Genomic DNA, 17,436 nt, shown 5'->3' on the forward strand with positions numbered 1-17,436 from the left:
GGGAGTCCCCCGTCAGCTGCTGAGCAGTGTTGAATAAACACTGTGTGCATGCGCACAGTGTCTATTCCCACAGCTAGGGGGGCTGGGGGCATGGCTAGAGCCTCTGGGCCATGCCCCCACAGTGGCAAAACGGAAAGATGCAAGCATAGTCCACACCCCCTTTCCGGGTAACCACGCCGCCAAATTTTTGGGCGCGTGTCTTCAGCACATGCCTGTGTCCCTCTTCAAGGGGCATAAAAGTTGGGAGGTATGCTAAGCAGGGCCGGCGCCACCACTAGGCAGTGTTAGGCATTTGCCTAGGGCGCCGGCCACTGGGGGGCGGTAGTTGGGAGCAGGGCAGGAGGGAGAGCTCGCTGCGCTGTGTGCAGTTCAGTCCCGGTGCATGTTAACTGCATCTTCCTCCACCCGCACCGCGTACAGCCGCTCAGCCGGGCAGCGTCTGAGGGTTAGCCAAGTGCTCAGCGCTGCCCGGCTGAGCGGCTGTACACGGTGCGGGTGGAGGAAGATGTCAGTCACACTGCGCCAGGACTGAACTGCGAGGCCTCCCTCCTGCCCGCCAAGCCAGACCTCCAGCTCTCCCTCCCTCCCTCTGAAGGGTGAGTAGTTATATATCGGAACAGCAGCACGGCGGCCGTATCCCTCTCCCCCCCCCCCCCAGATCAGCGTGCCGGCCGCATCACCCCCCCAGGAGCAGCACGGCGGCCGTATTCCTCCCCACCCGTGGAGCGGGTGAGCGCCGGGGCGCCCCCCCGCCTGGGGCGCTCCGGTGCCTTGCACCGGCACTGATGCTAAGACCCATACACAGTGCCTAGTAGCCTGGTTCTGAGTCAGACACAAGTTCCAGCATGTGCAGATGTCCAGATTTACTACCTTATGCTAAATTACCTAGCTGTCAATGGGGTGTATTCAATGCCGCGGCGAGGGGCTTAAACAGCGAGGATTGCAGAAAACCAGTGATCCTCGCTGTTTAACCCCTGCGCCAGCCACTCGCTCTATTCAATGTTCTGGGGAAATCCTCACCGTCACAGGACGGCGAGAATTCCCCAAAACAGCGAGACCCGCGGCTAATGCAGGAAACTCGCTGTATTTAGCCGCGAGTCTCGCTGGTTCAGGAGCCGCATACGCCGATTTCCCCTCGCTCAAAAAATGTAGCGAGGGGGAATTGGTGTTTGAGGGGGCTGCGTTGAATACTGACAGGGTAAGTGTTGACAGCGAGCATCGGTTTGCCTTTGCCATTGTAAAACATCTGGTACTCCCACATCAATGGCAAAAATTATTCGACATTGGCCACAAACCATCAATGATTTTAAATCATCGATGGCCATCCCTCTGCGTTAATAGTTGTATATTATTCTGTACGTTCACCCCCACGCTGCCGAGCACTCTGACTGGACAGTCGGCATTAGGTGACTGACAGGCACATTCAGCCATTACCTATACCTGTGATTCTCCGCACTGTGGGCCCGCAATAGGAGATAATTCTATCATCACAGCAGCCTGTCACCTTAAACAGCCCACTGGAATCTTATGGTGCCCATACACAGTACAAAAAGTATGTGCTGCGCATACTTTTTGTACTGCCTGCGGATTGCATGGCATCGCACGCAAATGCATGCATTGCGATCCAGCGCCTACCGGGTGCGATCATCGCACCGTGTATGGGCACCTTGAGATTTCTGCTGGTTTTGAGTATATTAATATATGTGCAATTCTACTATGATTTGGCAATAAATGTATAATCAACAGCCAAACAACGTGTCCCTACTTGGCAACCTGACCACCATAGTCGTAGCCAGGGCTATTTTTCAGCAGGCTCCAGCAGGAACTGAGGCCCTTATTCTAGTTCACTCTTTCTGACAAAATATTTCTTAGATAGACAAAACCATGTGCTCTGCAGGTGAGGCAGGTGTAAAACCCCACCCAAATCTAATTATCTCTGCACAAGTAACACCTGCCTCACCTGCAGTGCACATAGTTTTGTCCATCTAAGAAATATTTTGTGAGATAGAGTGAACTAGAATAAGGGCCTCAGTTCCTGCTGGAGCCTGCTGAAAAATAGCACTGGTCGTAGCTATAAATGAAATGCTTGTAATGTCTATAGTAATATATTTAATGTCTTCCCCCCCCCCCCCCCTTTTTATCCCTGGTCGGACCCTGGTCTTTGAACATGGCACTGTGACCCAGGACGGACCCAGGTCTGCACCGTTTACACTGAACCTGGGTCATCCCTGCTTTTCCCTATGGATGACATTAAAAATGTCCATTTTAGGACTGATAAACTGCCATTTAACCTTCCTTCAATGATTTAAAATAAAAATTAAAAGACATGACTAGTTAGCATTGAAAAATGTTGGTTTGTTTATTTTGTAAAATATATTTCAAAAAGTTTTATTCAGTGTTCAAGCACACATAGCGGTATAAAAGTGCAGCATCACCCATGTGCTCTCCCCAGCCCCTTCCCATAGAAACATAGAAACATAGAATTTGACGGCAGATAAGAACCACTTGGCCCATCTAGTCTGCCCCTTTTTTTAAACATGTTACCTCAAACCATATTTGATCCTTATTTTTTTGTAAGGATATCAATATGCTTATCCCAAGCATGTTTAAATTGTACTACTGTATTTGCGTCTTCCACCTCTGTTGGGAGGCTATTCCACTTATCTACTACTCTTTCTGTGAAAAAATTATTCCTCACATTTCCCCTGAATCTTCCTCCCTCTAGTTTCAGTGCATGTCCTCGTGTTCTGTTGCTCCTCTTCCTGTGAAGAATGTCTCCCACCTGTACCTTGTTAAAGCCCTTGATATATTTGAAAGTTTCTATCATGTCCCCCCTTTCCCTTCTCTGCTCTAAAGTATACATATTAAGATCTTTTAGTCTTTCCTGGTACGTTTTGTGATGTAGGCCATGCACCATTTTAGTTGCTCTTCTTTGTACAGTCTCTAATGTATTTATATCCTTCTGGAGATATGGCCTCCAGAACTGAACACAATACTCTAGGTGAGGTCGTACCAATGACCTATACAGTGGCATTATTACTTCTTTCTTTCTACTGCTGATACCTCTCCCTATGCAACCAAGCATCTGACTTGCCTTCTTCATTGCTTTGTTACATTGCCTACCTGCTTTTAAGTCCCCTGAAATAGTGACACCTAGATCCCTCTCTTCCTCAGTAGTTTCCATTATAGTGCCATTTATACTATATTGAGTCTTTGGATTTCTGAGACCCAAGTGCATGATTTTGCATTTTTTGGCATTAAACTGTAGTTGCCATTCTCTTGACCATTTCTCTAATCTGCCTAGATCCTCAATCATTTGTTTTACCCCTCCTGGTGTGTTTACCCTGTTGCATATCTTTGTGCCATCTGCAAAAAGGCACATTTTACCCTCAATTCCATTTGCAATATCACCAATAAAGATATTAAAAAGCACCGGTCCAAGTACAGATCCCTGGGGTACTCCACTTGTAACCTTTCCCTCCTTTGACTGTACTCCGTTTACTACAACTCTCTGTTTTCTGTCCTGCAACCACGCTCTTATCCATTCAACTATCTTAGAATCCAATCCAAAGCTTTCAAGTTTATTTAACAGTCTGCGATGTGGGACAGTGTCAAAAGCTTTACTAAAGTCTAGATAAGCTACATCTACAGCCCCACCTTGATCTATTACTTTAGTCACCCAGTCAAAAAAGTCAATAAGATTTGTTTGACATGATCTTTCCCCAGTAAACCTATGCTGTTTTGGATCCTGTAAATTGCTGGTTTTGAGATATTCTACAACTCTTTGTTTTAAGAGTGTTTCCATCAATTTCCCTACTACTGATGTAAGGCTCACTGGTCGATAGTTGCTTACCTCTTCCTTGCTTCCACTTTTGTGCAGTGGGACAACATTCGCTGTTTTCCAGTCCTCTGGGATTACTCCAGTAGCTAGTGACTGGTTGAATAATTCTGTTATTGGTTTTACCAGCTTCCCTTTAAGCTCTCTAGTATCCTTGGATGTATCCCATCTGGCCCCATTGATTTATCCACTTTCAGTTTTGAGAGTTCTGTGAGGACTTTCTCCTCTGTAAATGTACTTGTCTCTCCTTCAGTTTTCTGACTATACTTGAAACTTAACTGTGGCCCCTTCCCCTCTCTTTCAGCAGTGAATACTGAGCAGAAATAATTATTATTATCTGCTATTACATTGTCCCCCTCAAGAAAACTTCCACTCTCTGTCTTCAGTCTAATTATTCCACTTTTTGTTTTTCTCCTTTCACTTATATACCTAAAAAAAGTTTTCCCCCCTTTTCCCACTGACTGGGCCATTTCCTCTTCAGCCTGTGCTTTTGCACATCTGATTACCTTCTTAGCCTCCTTCTGTCTAACAAGATACACCTCTTTGTCCTCATTCTTCTGCGTCTGCTTAAATTTCTTAAAGGCCAACCTTTTTGCTTTCACAATATTTGCTACTTCTTTTGCAAACCACAAGGGCTTTCTTTTTCTTGTGTTTTTCCTAACTCTTTTGACACAAAGTTCTGTTGCTTTTAGAATTGCACTTTTTAATTTTTCTTACTTATCCTGCACTCCTTCCAAGTTCTTCCACTCTGCCAAAGAATCCCTTATAGAGTTTCCCATCTCTACAAAATCAGCCTTCCTAAAATCTAACACCTTTGTTTTTGTGTGCGATGAGTCAGTCTCTGTCTTTATTTTGAACCATACTGCTTGATGGTCACTGGATCCCAGATTTTCACCCACATTTATGTCAGATATTCTGTCACCATTTGTAAGTATTAGGTCTAATATTGCGTCCTTACGAGTGGGCTCCCTCACCAATTGCTGGAGGGATGCTCCTTGCAAGGAATTCAGCATGTCCCTACTTCTGGTGGAACTTGCAACAGGCAGCTCCCAGTTTACATCAGGTATTTTATTTTTACAAGGGCTATTGGGGGGGGGAATCTTTTTTGTGTTTACTCTAATGTAGGGGACACACTAGAACAATCATAATCATGAGCATCCGATCCAATCACTATCTGTACTCAGTGGAAGGGATCGTTTTCAAATCCTGACTGTGGGCCTTATTCTGATTGACTTGGTCGGATGCGTATTTTTGGACGGCCATAGAGTGTTCTTAGCCCCGCCTACCGTACGGATCGCTCACACCGTCCAAATGCGGAGAAACGCCGGGCGAACGGACCACGAGCGGATGTTTCATGCGAACACCTTGGAAGGATTGTTTCAAAATATGAATATGGGCGCTAAATATTGAAAAAGGAGGCTAGTACTCCCCTGTAACTTGCGATAAATCCTGGCATGTTTCCTCACTCTGCTTGTCTCGTTAGTATATATGAAAAGACAAGAAGGGAGAGAAAGAGGGCCGTTTCCCTCGTGTAATCCTGTTTTTACACTTTAATAGCTATATCATTGCGATATAAACGTTATTTTTGTGTTAACCAGTTATTTTCAGTCGGGGTATCTCCCCTTACAGTAACACTCACAAGATGAGCAAATATAACCGCATATCAAATTATCATTCAAAGATCAGGAACTGTATTCAACTGACAAGAGGCGGGGTGATCCCCCTAATCAATTTACTCACGAAGTAGTGAATTTCAGATTGCATAGAGAAAGGTTATTGGTGAATGAGGGAAATACAGTAAACTATGGATACTGTATTTAAAAGCAAGAATCCTTTATTGTAAACATGACAATTAAAATAAACTGACCACAGTGGGGATACTTGGCTGTGTGGAACCGGTCAGGGCTGGACAAGATGATGTAAAGCTTTGTGGACCAAGTTGAATGGGGCCCCCGTTCCTTGTCCACTTGTAGTCCAAGTCCTTTCCGCTCCACCAGCTCTTTGCCTCCACGGGTATGTGCAAAGGGAACTCCACCGACGCGTTTCGAACCCCAGTGGTTTTTTATCAAGGTCTGTATCTGTGGAAACCTCCCCCATCCTCCGATGGTCGCCGACCATCGAATGATGGACCGAGTGGTCAGGCAGTACCGAGTGCTCCAGACCACTCGGACATTTTTCCGTATGAAAGCAGGGATATGGGCGGGCAGCTGATATCCGGCTATGTCAGCTGTCCGTCCCCCACACGTGTGTCACGGACGCATTACCATAAGTACGCCCATAAAACACGGGGCGTACGCATATGGTAATGAGCGAAAACATCCCTTCACGCCCCTCTCCACCCCCTGCTCGGATGGGTCTGGCCGATCCTTTTCTGCACGGAATTCACACCGTGTTCGGACGTGCGAGGCATTCACACATGCGTAGAATCGCCTCTGCACATGTGCAAACACCAAACATCGGCTGTCCGAACGCACACGCAGCAGTCCGACTCAATCAGAATAAGGCCCAGTAGCAGGTAGATCTGCAAACACATCGAATCAGAATCGGATCAAAAACATGCCAAAACATGCCCAATTTACATACAATCGGTCGAGACTGTATCGAAATTGGGGGAATTGAGACCAAATCATTCTGGTGTGTACCGAGCATAAGGGTCAAATTGTCTAGAAGCAGCCCTGCTCCCTGCCCTCTGATCTGATGCAGCTGAGTCGCGCTGCGCTGATGTACAGTATCATATAGAAGCATCAGTACAAGAAGACTTTAGGCTGCATCACAGTGCCGGGCAGCAGGGGAATTTTGCCTGTCAGACTGCTTGAGAAATAAAGCATGTCAATGGAGCTTTGATAAGAACACTCTTTATATACATAATTTTAAGTTACCCTTATTAGCTTGGCTCTCACTTCTATTTAGCCTGAAAAGGGCATTAAGGATATGGTAAGGCAGTATACAGTCGTTGGGTAGACACAAAAATAGTCAACATGCATTGGGTTGACCACTGAAGGTTGACATGGTTTAGGTCGACACCTTAAATAGGTTGATATGCTTAAGGTCGACATGGTGGGAAGGTCGACACAAGGTTGACAGTCAAAAGGTCAAAAAGGTCGACATAGATTTTTTTTAGATGACATGTGCCGACAGGTGGTATTTCATGCCCTACCATCCACTAGGGCGTAGAGGGAGAAGTAGGATAGTGTGCCGAGCATAGAGAGGCACTGTGCCTGAAGCATGGCGAGCACAGCAAGCCATGCAATATCGACATTCAGGACCCAAAAAAGTGAAAACCCATGTCGACCTAGACACTGTCGAAGTAATGCTTATGTTGACCTATTTCAGGTGTCGACCCAATACCTGCTAAAGCAATCCAGTGGCGTAACTATGGATTTTGCACCCAGACCCCCCCCCCCTTTAGCCCAGCCCTGCCTTACCCCTCCGTGTGCGCATCCCCTGCCGGTCAGGTCTGCGGTCCCGGCGCTGCTGTCAGTTTTCAATAGCAGCAGGAGCCAGGAGGAGAGCTGGGACCACAGTTAAGTAAATCTGCGGTCCCGGCCACAGAGAGGCGGAAGGTCTCGGCAACGGCGTAACAATAGCCCCACAGACCCCCGGCGCCCATATTTTCTCAGCGCCTCCCCGCTGCCACGGGGTCTGCATCGCTATAGTTATGCCACTGAGGCAATCCACATACTGGCGGCAGCAGTAGCAGAATGCAGAGAACAGTAGGAAGATGGGGGCCAGACATGCCCTAAGGCAGCGCCCTGTACCATTCTAAATAGTGGGGATGCTGCCTCTCCACTCTCCTTGTTAATGCCCTTCACCCTGGTATTTCTACTGTTTGTGTTCAGCTGTGTTTCTGACATGTGACTGTACCAGTTCCTATTTATACCCACAACACAAATCTGTACCCTATTTATATCTCCCAGAGAGTGTGTTATCCCCATCAATATGATGCATCAGGCTGCAGCTGTGGCAGGGATGCTGAACTGCAGAAGTGTTGGCCAGAACAGAGATGATTTATTGGGCACATTCATGTAATTAGAAGATCATACATACTGTAGTCCTCAACTGTTCACTGAGAATTATTTTTGGTACGTCTTCTGTAATACTCGATTTTGTTTGCCAGTGTCCAGGTCCAAAGGCCTGGACACCAACCATATGCCAGATAATAATTGCTTGAGCATCAATAATAATGGGGGTTATTCTGGATTACTCCTTCTGGCAAATTCCTTCTTAGATGGACAAAACCATGTGCACTGCAGGTGGGGTAGATGTTACTTGTGCAGAGAGAGTTAGATTTGGTTGGGGTTTTACTTCAATGTGAGATCTATATTGCAGTGTAAAAATAAAGCAGTCAGTATTTTCCCTGCACAGAAACATAATAACTCACCCAAATCGAATTCTCTCTACACAAGTTACATCTGCCCCCCTGCAGTGCACATGGTTTTGTCCATCTCAGAAGGAATTTGCCAGAAGTGAACCAGAATAAGGCCCAATATCTTATATCCAGTTTAAATTAAAACAATAGTATCATGTGATGAAGCTATCTCCGTGCATCGCTAAAGGTGCCCATAGACAGTCCGTTCCCGGACCGTCCGCTCTGTACTATGAGATGCGCGCTCCCGCGCATCTCATAGTACGGTACAAAAAGTATGTGCTGGACATACTTTTTGTACTAGCTGTTCATCGCATCACATCGCATGCACTATGCATGCACAAGGCATGCAATGCGATGTGTACTATATAAGTACACAACGGATCCGTTAAACGGACCGTGTATGGGCGGCTTAAGTAGAGGAAAAGCAGTTGGCTGCAATCAAAAAGTTGCCACCCGTCTATTGCAAAATAGCAAATGCATCGCAAATAGTGCTGCATTCACATATAAATTCGGATACACCAAACCATCAAACATTTCTTTCCATCTGCACCAGTCTAGGACTTCCACTTATCTGCTCAAGAACCAGGCTGGAAGTGTTCATCGCTGACGTCAGAGACCCACATAAAATAAGCCTTGGCACAACAGAGTTTTACAGAAAAGTATAAAAGATAATATAGTTACTAGTGACAGGTGACTATACCGCCTAATCATATTGCACCTTAGTATGTTACAGTTCAAAAAAGTACCAATATATTTTTAATATGTAAATGATATCAATTACTACATTTATTCTGTGTATGGATTTATATTGTTTATTAAAAATTGTAATTATTTTATCTACTTCAAAAAAGCGCAGCAAAATCTCCTTTTCTTTTTACACACACAACCAGAAAACCCCATGGGGAAAATGCAATAGGATGAAAGATTCAGAAAGTGCAAGATCGCCAGGTTTTTTAAAGCGGCAATCATTTACACTTCAAAATCAATCTGGTTTTGATTTTGGAGCGCCTCTCAGCCAGTACCAGGGCTCACCAGATTGCCCCCCCTGGCGAGATGGCGCTCCATCCGACTGGGAAAATTTAATAGGATGAAAGATTCAGAAAGTCCCCCGCCGCTGCCAGTTACCGGGCGGCGGGGGCTGTGAACCCTGCCAGTCTCCGCTTCAGGGAGATGGGCAGGATTAGGAGGGGATCATGGGGGGTTAGGCTGGATGGAGAGCGTTCCATCTGTACATACAGATGGAGCCGGGCTTGTCTTTGCAGGGGATGGCGATGGCGACGCCAGCCGCCATCCCCCGCCACCTGTATCTGCGAAAGGGGACGTGCGCGCACGAGATGCGCGCGCATCCCCTTCTGATGGCTTCCCCCGGGTCCCCGCCGGCTTCTCGGCGGTCACACAGGGTCCCCACCGCCTCCCCGCACCCCCCCCCCCTTACCCTGTCCGTCTCCCTGAAGCGGAGACGGACAGGTTCCCGGCGCCCCGCCGCACGGAAACTGAGACGCGCGTGCGCGTGAGACGCACGCGCATCTCAGTCAGATGGAGAGCCGGGCTGCTGGCGGATCGCCAGCGTTGACAGTCTGGCGATTCGCCAGCAAGAGGGAGCCCGGCTCCATCTGTACACTTTCAGCAAGTATAATGCAAACAGAATAATAGTATGATTGTAACCTTATGTAGGAGACACAGCCCTGGTGAACGCAGGCCGTATTAACATTTGTATTTGATCGGGGTGCCAAGAAACCTAGTTACACCTCTGATCAGATAACAGCCTGGCTATGCCTGGGTTTCCTGTTTTTCCATCTTCGCTACCTCATATGCAGTGGCAGAACTTGTGGGTGGTGAGTCGAGGTGCAAAAATATTAATTCGGCCCCCCTCCTCCACCCCAACCCAAGTTCACAATATACAACACAGCAGTGGGTGACAGGGAGAGGCAGGGGGTGACAAGGAAAACCAGTGGGTGACAGGAAGATGGTGACAGGGTCCGAAACACCTGCTGCGCAAATGGTAATTCACCCTCTGCTCTCATATCATTAGCTGGCCATGCCACTGGGTACAGGAACATTGGGTAAGTGGTCGGGCACCAGAGCAGGTACTACTACAGTATATTCAGTCGATTCAGTGTCACAGACAGACAGCAGAAAGAAGAGTGAGCAAAACAAACAAGACCAGGACAGCAGGAGTTCTAAATACCTGTGGCAAGGAAAGCTGTAATTAGAGACTAGTTATAGCCTCTGTGGGAGGTGCCCAGCCAGAATCTTAACTCTTTCCTACCATTAGTACAGCAGATAAAGCATAAATGACTGTTACCATATACACCTCTATACAAAGACAGTTTCACTGCAGTCTCTCTGCATCTTTGTCCTTTAATCCTCTGCTTGCAGCTGCAACCTAGCCTGCAAAGCTGCAAATATACTATACAGCATACTTACCTATTCTCCCATAATAGCCTTGTGGCTTCTTGAAAATTCGGGAGGTGCTAGGGTGACCAAACGTCCCGGTTTGCCCAGGATTGTCCCGGTTTTGACTCTTAAAATCCCGGTTTTAACTAACTAAAATTGTTGGTGGATTGAAGGGCAGCCAGGGCCGGCCCTAATCATAGGCATGCTAGGCAATTGTCTAGGGCAGCAGCCTATGCCTAGGGGCAGCAGCATTGCATTCAGCTGGGCTACGGACAGTCTTTACATACTTTTCACCCGAATTCACCGCATACATAGCTCCCTGAGTTGCCGCGGCCGCCCCCCGCTGCCCTGGCAATGATGTCAGCAGGCGCAGCTGCCCTGTCACAGTGTAACATGGTAAAACTGTATCAGTGCATGCTAATGCTACTGCACAGACGCCATGTTGTTTCTCCTTGGAGGCTGCATTCGCTGCACCAAGGTGGCTGATGACTTAAGCACTGCACATTGACTGGCGTGTACAGAAACTCTGATCCATAATAAACCATATTTAAGTCATCTGTGCTTGAGCATGGATATCACTAAACCTGGACTGTTAAAGCGCGTACACACTTGGTGATATATAGAACTATATCGCTCATTTTGAACCTTTGGAGCAACGGCAGACAAATGATGCACACTCCCACAGGTCGTTAACGACAACCCCGCCCCCATCATTTGTACATGCAGGTCAATTTTTTACTATAACGTCAATGACTGCATGTACAAAGCTGGTACCTGGTGACGTCTTTGTATAAAATCATTAATGATATCGGCCAGTGTGTACACTAAATATCGTTTGTCTTTTGGAAACTTATTTTCACTATTACAAATGCCCAGAAGCTGGACCTGGACCACTTCTTCCCTTCCAGTCCAGTCCACAACATACTGAAACTTGCCGCTAAATTGTATATCAGCCGTTTATTAGATACTATGTAGAATAATAAAACAACTGAATGTTTTAGGAAATAGTAACTTTGTTGTGTTTATTAAAATATTGGTATTTTAAAACAATACTACTCTATACTCCATTCTCTCCATTACTTTTGGTCCTCAATACTCCACATTGTATGGAGCACCTGATGTGATTGATGAAAAGCTGTGGACGTAAGGGTCCAAATTGAGCATTCTATATAGGAGAAGAGGAGTCACCCATCTATGAAGGGGCGTACGGTACACCGATTTTCTTTCCACTGAGGCGCTGGTGGTGGGATCAATCCAAGTTGTGTTTCGATGCTTACCTGCTCAACTACGTAGAATGAACCTCCCCCAATCCCTGGTCACCCAGACATACCATGGCTAGCAATACTATTTGGCACGACTACTGCATAGTGTGAACAAACCGTATTATCTGATTGAAATACCGGACAACCTTTTTAACTACTTGCAAACAATAAGGGTTTGGTTACCCAAAAAAATATATACAACTCAATATACCTGCCCTCCTGCAGACTAGGGTTAGCCATCAAATAGTAGCAGTCATGTTCCCACAGCAACAACCCTTTTGTTGGCATGTAGCCATTTGCAAGGAAGCCATTTATTGTATTGGGTGTGTTATGGCGGTCTAACAGGGGGGATCCCGATGGTCTGTATCACAACGTCAGAATGCCAACCGCCGGTGCTCCGACATGGGTGCAAGCACAAAGAAGCCCCTTGGGGGCTCGCTGAGCTCACCGCGCTGCAGGCTCGGTGGCTCGCCACAGGTTCTATTCTCCCTCTATTGGGGTCATGGACCCCCACAAGGGAGAATAGCCCCTGTCAGTCAGGAGCACCAGCAGTCGGAGCACCAGCAGTTGGGATTACTGACCGTCGGGATCTCCGCTGTCGGGCAGTCATCCGGCACCCATTGTATTTACCATGGATGGCAATATACAAGAATAGAGAAAGCAGTACATCTTTGCATTCATAAAGGACCTGTGGGCGGAGCCTACTTTCATGTATCTGCAGATGAAAGGATGAGCATCGGAATAAAAGCTTTCAGTGGTGGCAACCATTGAAATGTCCGAGTCAAACGGGAATAAATATCCATCAAACCGGGAACATTGATAGTTGCCAGCCATTGGCTTCAGATTTTACTACCTATTGCAGATTACCTGGACAACTTTGAAAGCTTCTTTATCCTGCCAAAAATTAAAGATTTGAATTATCCAGGGAACTTATAAAAACTATATAAAAATTGTTTAGCATTGAAAACTGTGCTGTATAAAAAAAATTATACTTGTCTCTCTGAAGGACTCTGGTGGTTTCCATGTATCCCCGTGGTCTCTCCATCTTTCCACTGGGGAGGAGGATTCTGGGAGTCCTCGGGGTACTGAGAGGAGCAAGGGCTGCTGGGAGATGTTCTGCCAATAGCTGGCTCTGAAGGAGGATCATACACACCGGGGGAGATGGGGGCGGGTCATTCACATTCACACATACTGTACACACTACTATACTCACCCTGCTGCAAAAGACAATTCCCGGTGATTCCTCCTAAGAACAATCAGACTTCATCCTATTTTTCTGTCCAGCAATTGGGTAGCAAAATTTTGCAGCTGCGTGAGCCATCGCCGCTGGGTATTTCCCGCCAGCAAATTAATCTGCCTGTATGTGTAGTTATGGGACTAACACAGGACCGATTTCAGGGCTGGCACATCACTGTGTGCTGAGCGATCTTGCTGAGCGTTCTGAGCAATCTAGCATCTCCTCGTGTGTAGGCCCCTTTAGAAGTTAAATGGCAGTCATGCAGGTCTGTCTACAATCACTATTTCTTTGCTGCTGCTTTGATGAAGCAGACAGGGAGGTCACATCAGAGACACAAAGCACAGAACATAATCCAGGCATGGCAACACTTGAAAACATTTTGTCAGCAGCAAGTCAGGTGAATCACAGAACATAAAAGGCATTATAGGCTGAAGTCCCAACTAAAGAACACAGCGAAGCCTGAAAGTAAACAGCATGTAGAAGCAAATCGACACTGCAAGGATGGACATTTACAATTTTACTTATCTATTTCCACAGGGAAACCCCTAAAAAAGAGTGTTACAATGGAAAGCTACTGCAGCCCGAGATGTGAACTAGGACATACTGTAGGTGAAAGCATAGGGGCCGATCACGCGCAGGGTCCGACTTTTCTTCTAAGGGGGGCGGTATACTGTTTCATTTTGCCCCCCCCCCTCCAGTCTTGACTCCTCCCCTTCCCAGTCATGACTCCTCCCCTTCCTATTCCTGACCCACAACTTCCATAACAGTTGCAAATGACCAGAGCTAGGGATGGACATCGGAAGCCCACCATCAAATCCCTGTTTTGCATATGCGCATCCATCTTCAGTGCAGCATCACTTGTGCAGAAGAACTGTAGCGTGGCTGGCTGCGGGTGGAACACCATGGAAAGTTTACCAATCGACGGCAGCAAACATCGGAATCGAATGTAATCGAATGGTAAAACCAGTACCATCGAATCAAAAACATTGATGGTAGTGCAACATCGCAATGCGATGTCCATCCATAACCAGAGCTATGCACGATCCCGGAGATCACTCCCATGCCAGTGATGGGAGGCTGACATGGGGATGCCCAGCGTTTAATGGGCAACCCCTTAAAAACACTAGGTGTTCCCATGGATACGCGGGCTCTGATCACAGTCTAGTGTAAAAGCAGGGATGACCATCTGTGGATGAAACCATTGATTTTTTTCCCTAGTAGATGGTTTTACTCCATCAAGGTTATCCATTAATGGTACCAATGGTCTCCATCCGTTTTTATGGAACTGCCTCCAGGAAACTTTCAAGCTGACCATTATTAAAGTAGTGTATACGCAGAACTATGACATCAGCATGCTGACATTCATCTTGGATGGATCTGTGAGCGGAATTTGCGAAGTGTTCTGGGAAGCTTTCTGCTTCAATGCAATCGCATTTTGAGTGACAGTAAGTAAAACATTTCAGGGGAGAAAACATGGCCTTTTCTGGGTGTGTTTGTGGAAACGCAGGTGTGCCGAGGGTTATTTCGGGTGGGTCTGTTGCTTTAGCAGTATTGTGGAAGACTTTAACTGGAATAGACGGAAAGTACTCGCAGATGTTCCCATTTTGGTGATCGGATCTGCATATGCATCGCCTTTTGCCATGTATTCGCAATTTCTGCAACGGGTGTTTTTTTTCTTTCTGGGCAGAAACGATTTGATCGCAAAGACTGCTATCTCTCAACTTAGTGATCCATACTGAATTTGGCTATGGAGCTGTAATTGGAGGTGATAGAAATCTAATTTTCAGCAAATAAATGTAATTTACATGCCAGAAAACCAATGTGTAAATAGAAGTCATTTGCTACTTATTGTTCATGTAGGGCGGAAGGTGTAATGTGTGCTGGTTTGTTAGTTTACAGTGTATGCACTGCCAGTCATATACACAAGCTGATGCTGACAGATGAACAGTGGCAGACAGACACACAGACTGATACTGACAGACGGACACCGACAGAGCGACACACAGACTGATGCTGACACTGACAGATACTGACACAAAGGCTGACGCTGACAGATGCTAACACACGGACACTGATAGACAGACAGACACTGACACATTGAGGGGGAGTGCTGATGACGGGGGTACTTATGCTCCTAGTGAAAAAGGGTGAGGGGCAGCTGTTGACGTTGATGACATGGGGGCAGAGGTGGAACTAGTGAGTTGTGGGTCTATATGCAACAATATGCTATGGGCCCCAATCCCGAATTCCGAAGTATAGACTCTTCATGTGTGACCAGAGAAAAGGCATTGCCTTGGGGCACACAGGGCATCAGTATTTATTTATATACCATTTGACTGAAGATCATTTAGCATTATACATGAATAAATACTGATGCCCTGTGTAGAGGGTCTGCTGTGTCTGTAAGGAATGTGTCAGATGGCACAGCACAAGTGTGAAAGTAGAGTGCAGAGAGAGAGAGAGAGAGAGAGAAAGTAGAGCGCAGAGAGAGAGAAAGGAGAGCACAGAGAGAGAGAGGGGGGGCAAGGAGAGCTCACAGAGAGAGAGTAAGAGAGATAAAGGAGATTGCAGAGAGAAAGGAGAGCACAGAGAGAGATGAGAGCGCAGAGAGAAAGGAGAGCATAGAGAGAGAGGAGAGCGCAGAGAGAGAGAGAAAGTAGAGTGCAGAGAGAGAGAGAGAGAGAGAAAGTAGAGCGCAGAGAGAGAGAAAGGAGAGCACAGAGAGAGAGAGAGGGGGCAAGGAGAGCTCACAGAGAGAGAGTAAGAGAGATAAAGGAGATTGCAGAGAGAAAGGAGAGCACAGAGAGAGATGAGAGCGCAGAGAGAAAGGAGAGCATAGAGAGAGAGGAGAGCGCAGAGAGAGAGAAGAGCGCACAGAGAGAGAGAGAGAAAGTAGAGTGCAGAGAGAGAGAAAGGAGAGCATGGAGAGAGAGGAGAGTGCAGAGAGAAAGGAAAGAGCAGAGAGAGAGGTAGGAGAGTGCAGAGAGAGAAAGGAGAGCACAGAGAGAGAGAAAGGAGAGCGCAGAGACAAAAAGAAGAGCACAGAGGCAGAGAGAGAAGAGCGCAGATAGAGAGAGAGAGTGCAAAGAGGAGAGCGTGGAGTGATAAGGAGAACATGGCATAAGAAAGAGAGAGTGGAGAGAGATAAGAAGAGAGAGAGGAGGGCAGAGAGAAAGAATGAAGAAGAGGGTCAAACCAGGTATCACTGTGTCTCTCCCCCCACCCACAGCACAGGTATTAACATGTTGTACTGAACCCCCCTTCCCACCTCATTCACTTTTATAATATAGTTAGGGCACCTAAGGCTGCAGCAGGACTTCCGGTCATCAGGGCTGGCAGCAGCAGGACCTCCGTCATCAGGGCCAGGCACCACCCACTATCCACGCCACCCTCAAGTGTTTACAATCTATCAGAATAATAGGAGGGATACATAAGTATAGGAATCAATCTATAGCATGGCAGTCCCACCAGATTGCAAGACAGTCCTGATGGGATGCAATTAGATATGAATGTTACTGGAGGTTATGTGGGGGTCCCTGAATATGATAAGCTGCCTGAAGAGGTGAGATTAAAGGGAATGGTTGAACGTTTGAAGGCTAGAGGAGAGTCTTGATGTGCATGGATGTGGATTCCATAAGGTGGGTGCTGCCCAAAGAATGTCCTACAATTGTTAATATGATTAATGAGTGTTGATGAGAGACGTAGATCTTGCGCAGAGCGGAGGTCAGGTGGGGATATATTTTGAGATAAGTGAAGAGATATAAGTCGGTGTAGTCAGAGTAATGGCTTTGTATGTGTGTAAAAGTATATTTAATACCATAGAAGGTTGGCAACCAGTGGAGGGACTGTCAGAGCAGAACTGCAAACATTGAACGAGAAGTTGCCTGTGATGAGGGGAGGAGGGTGATCACTAGGAGGTATGAGAACCTTTGCAGGGGACACTGGTACGCTGCTGCAGGTGTGTTGTGAGGATTTTGTACTGATGCTGCAGGATCCTCTCCTCCTGCTGTTACGCTGACACTACACTGAGATTACATTGCCTGTGAGTGTTCACTTATCGTTCAGTTGGGGGGTAAAGTTCCCCCCACAGTTGGGCAAATTCAAAAAGGCTTGAATTTTTCCAACTAGTTGGAAGGACTGTTTTCTGCTGTTTTTTGTGTTTTGTGCTGTTCTTGTGGGAGCAAATGGCTTTCATGCGGCAAATGTGTTTTTAACTTAATTTCTACTTAGGGCCCGATTCAGACTTTCTCCATGGTATCTCCACCACCTGTGGCTCTGCTACAGGATGTGGTGCAATATGATTCAGGGCACTACATGTGGTGTAATGTGAATA

This window comes from Crinia signifera, chromosome 4, assembly GCF_055691185.1.
Source record: "Crinia signifera chromosome 4, ASM5569118v1, whole genome shotgun sequence".
Classification (NCBI taxonomy): Eukaryota; Metazoa; Chordata; class Amphibia; order Anura; family Myobatrachidae; genus Crinia; species Crinia signifera.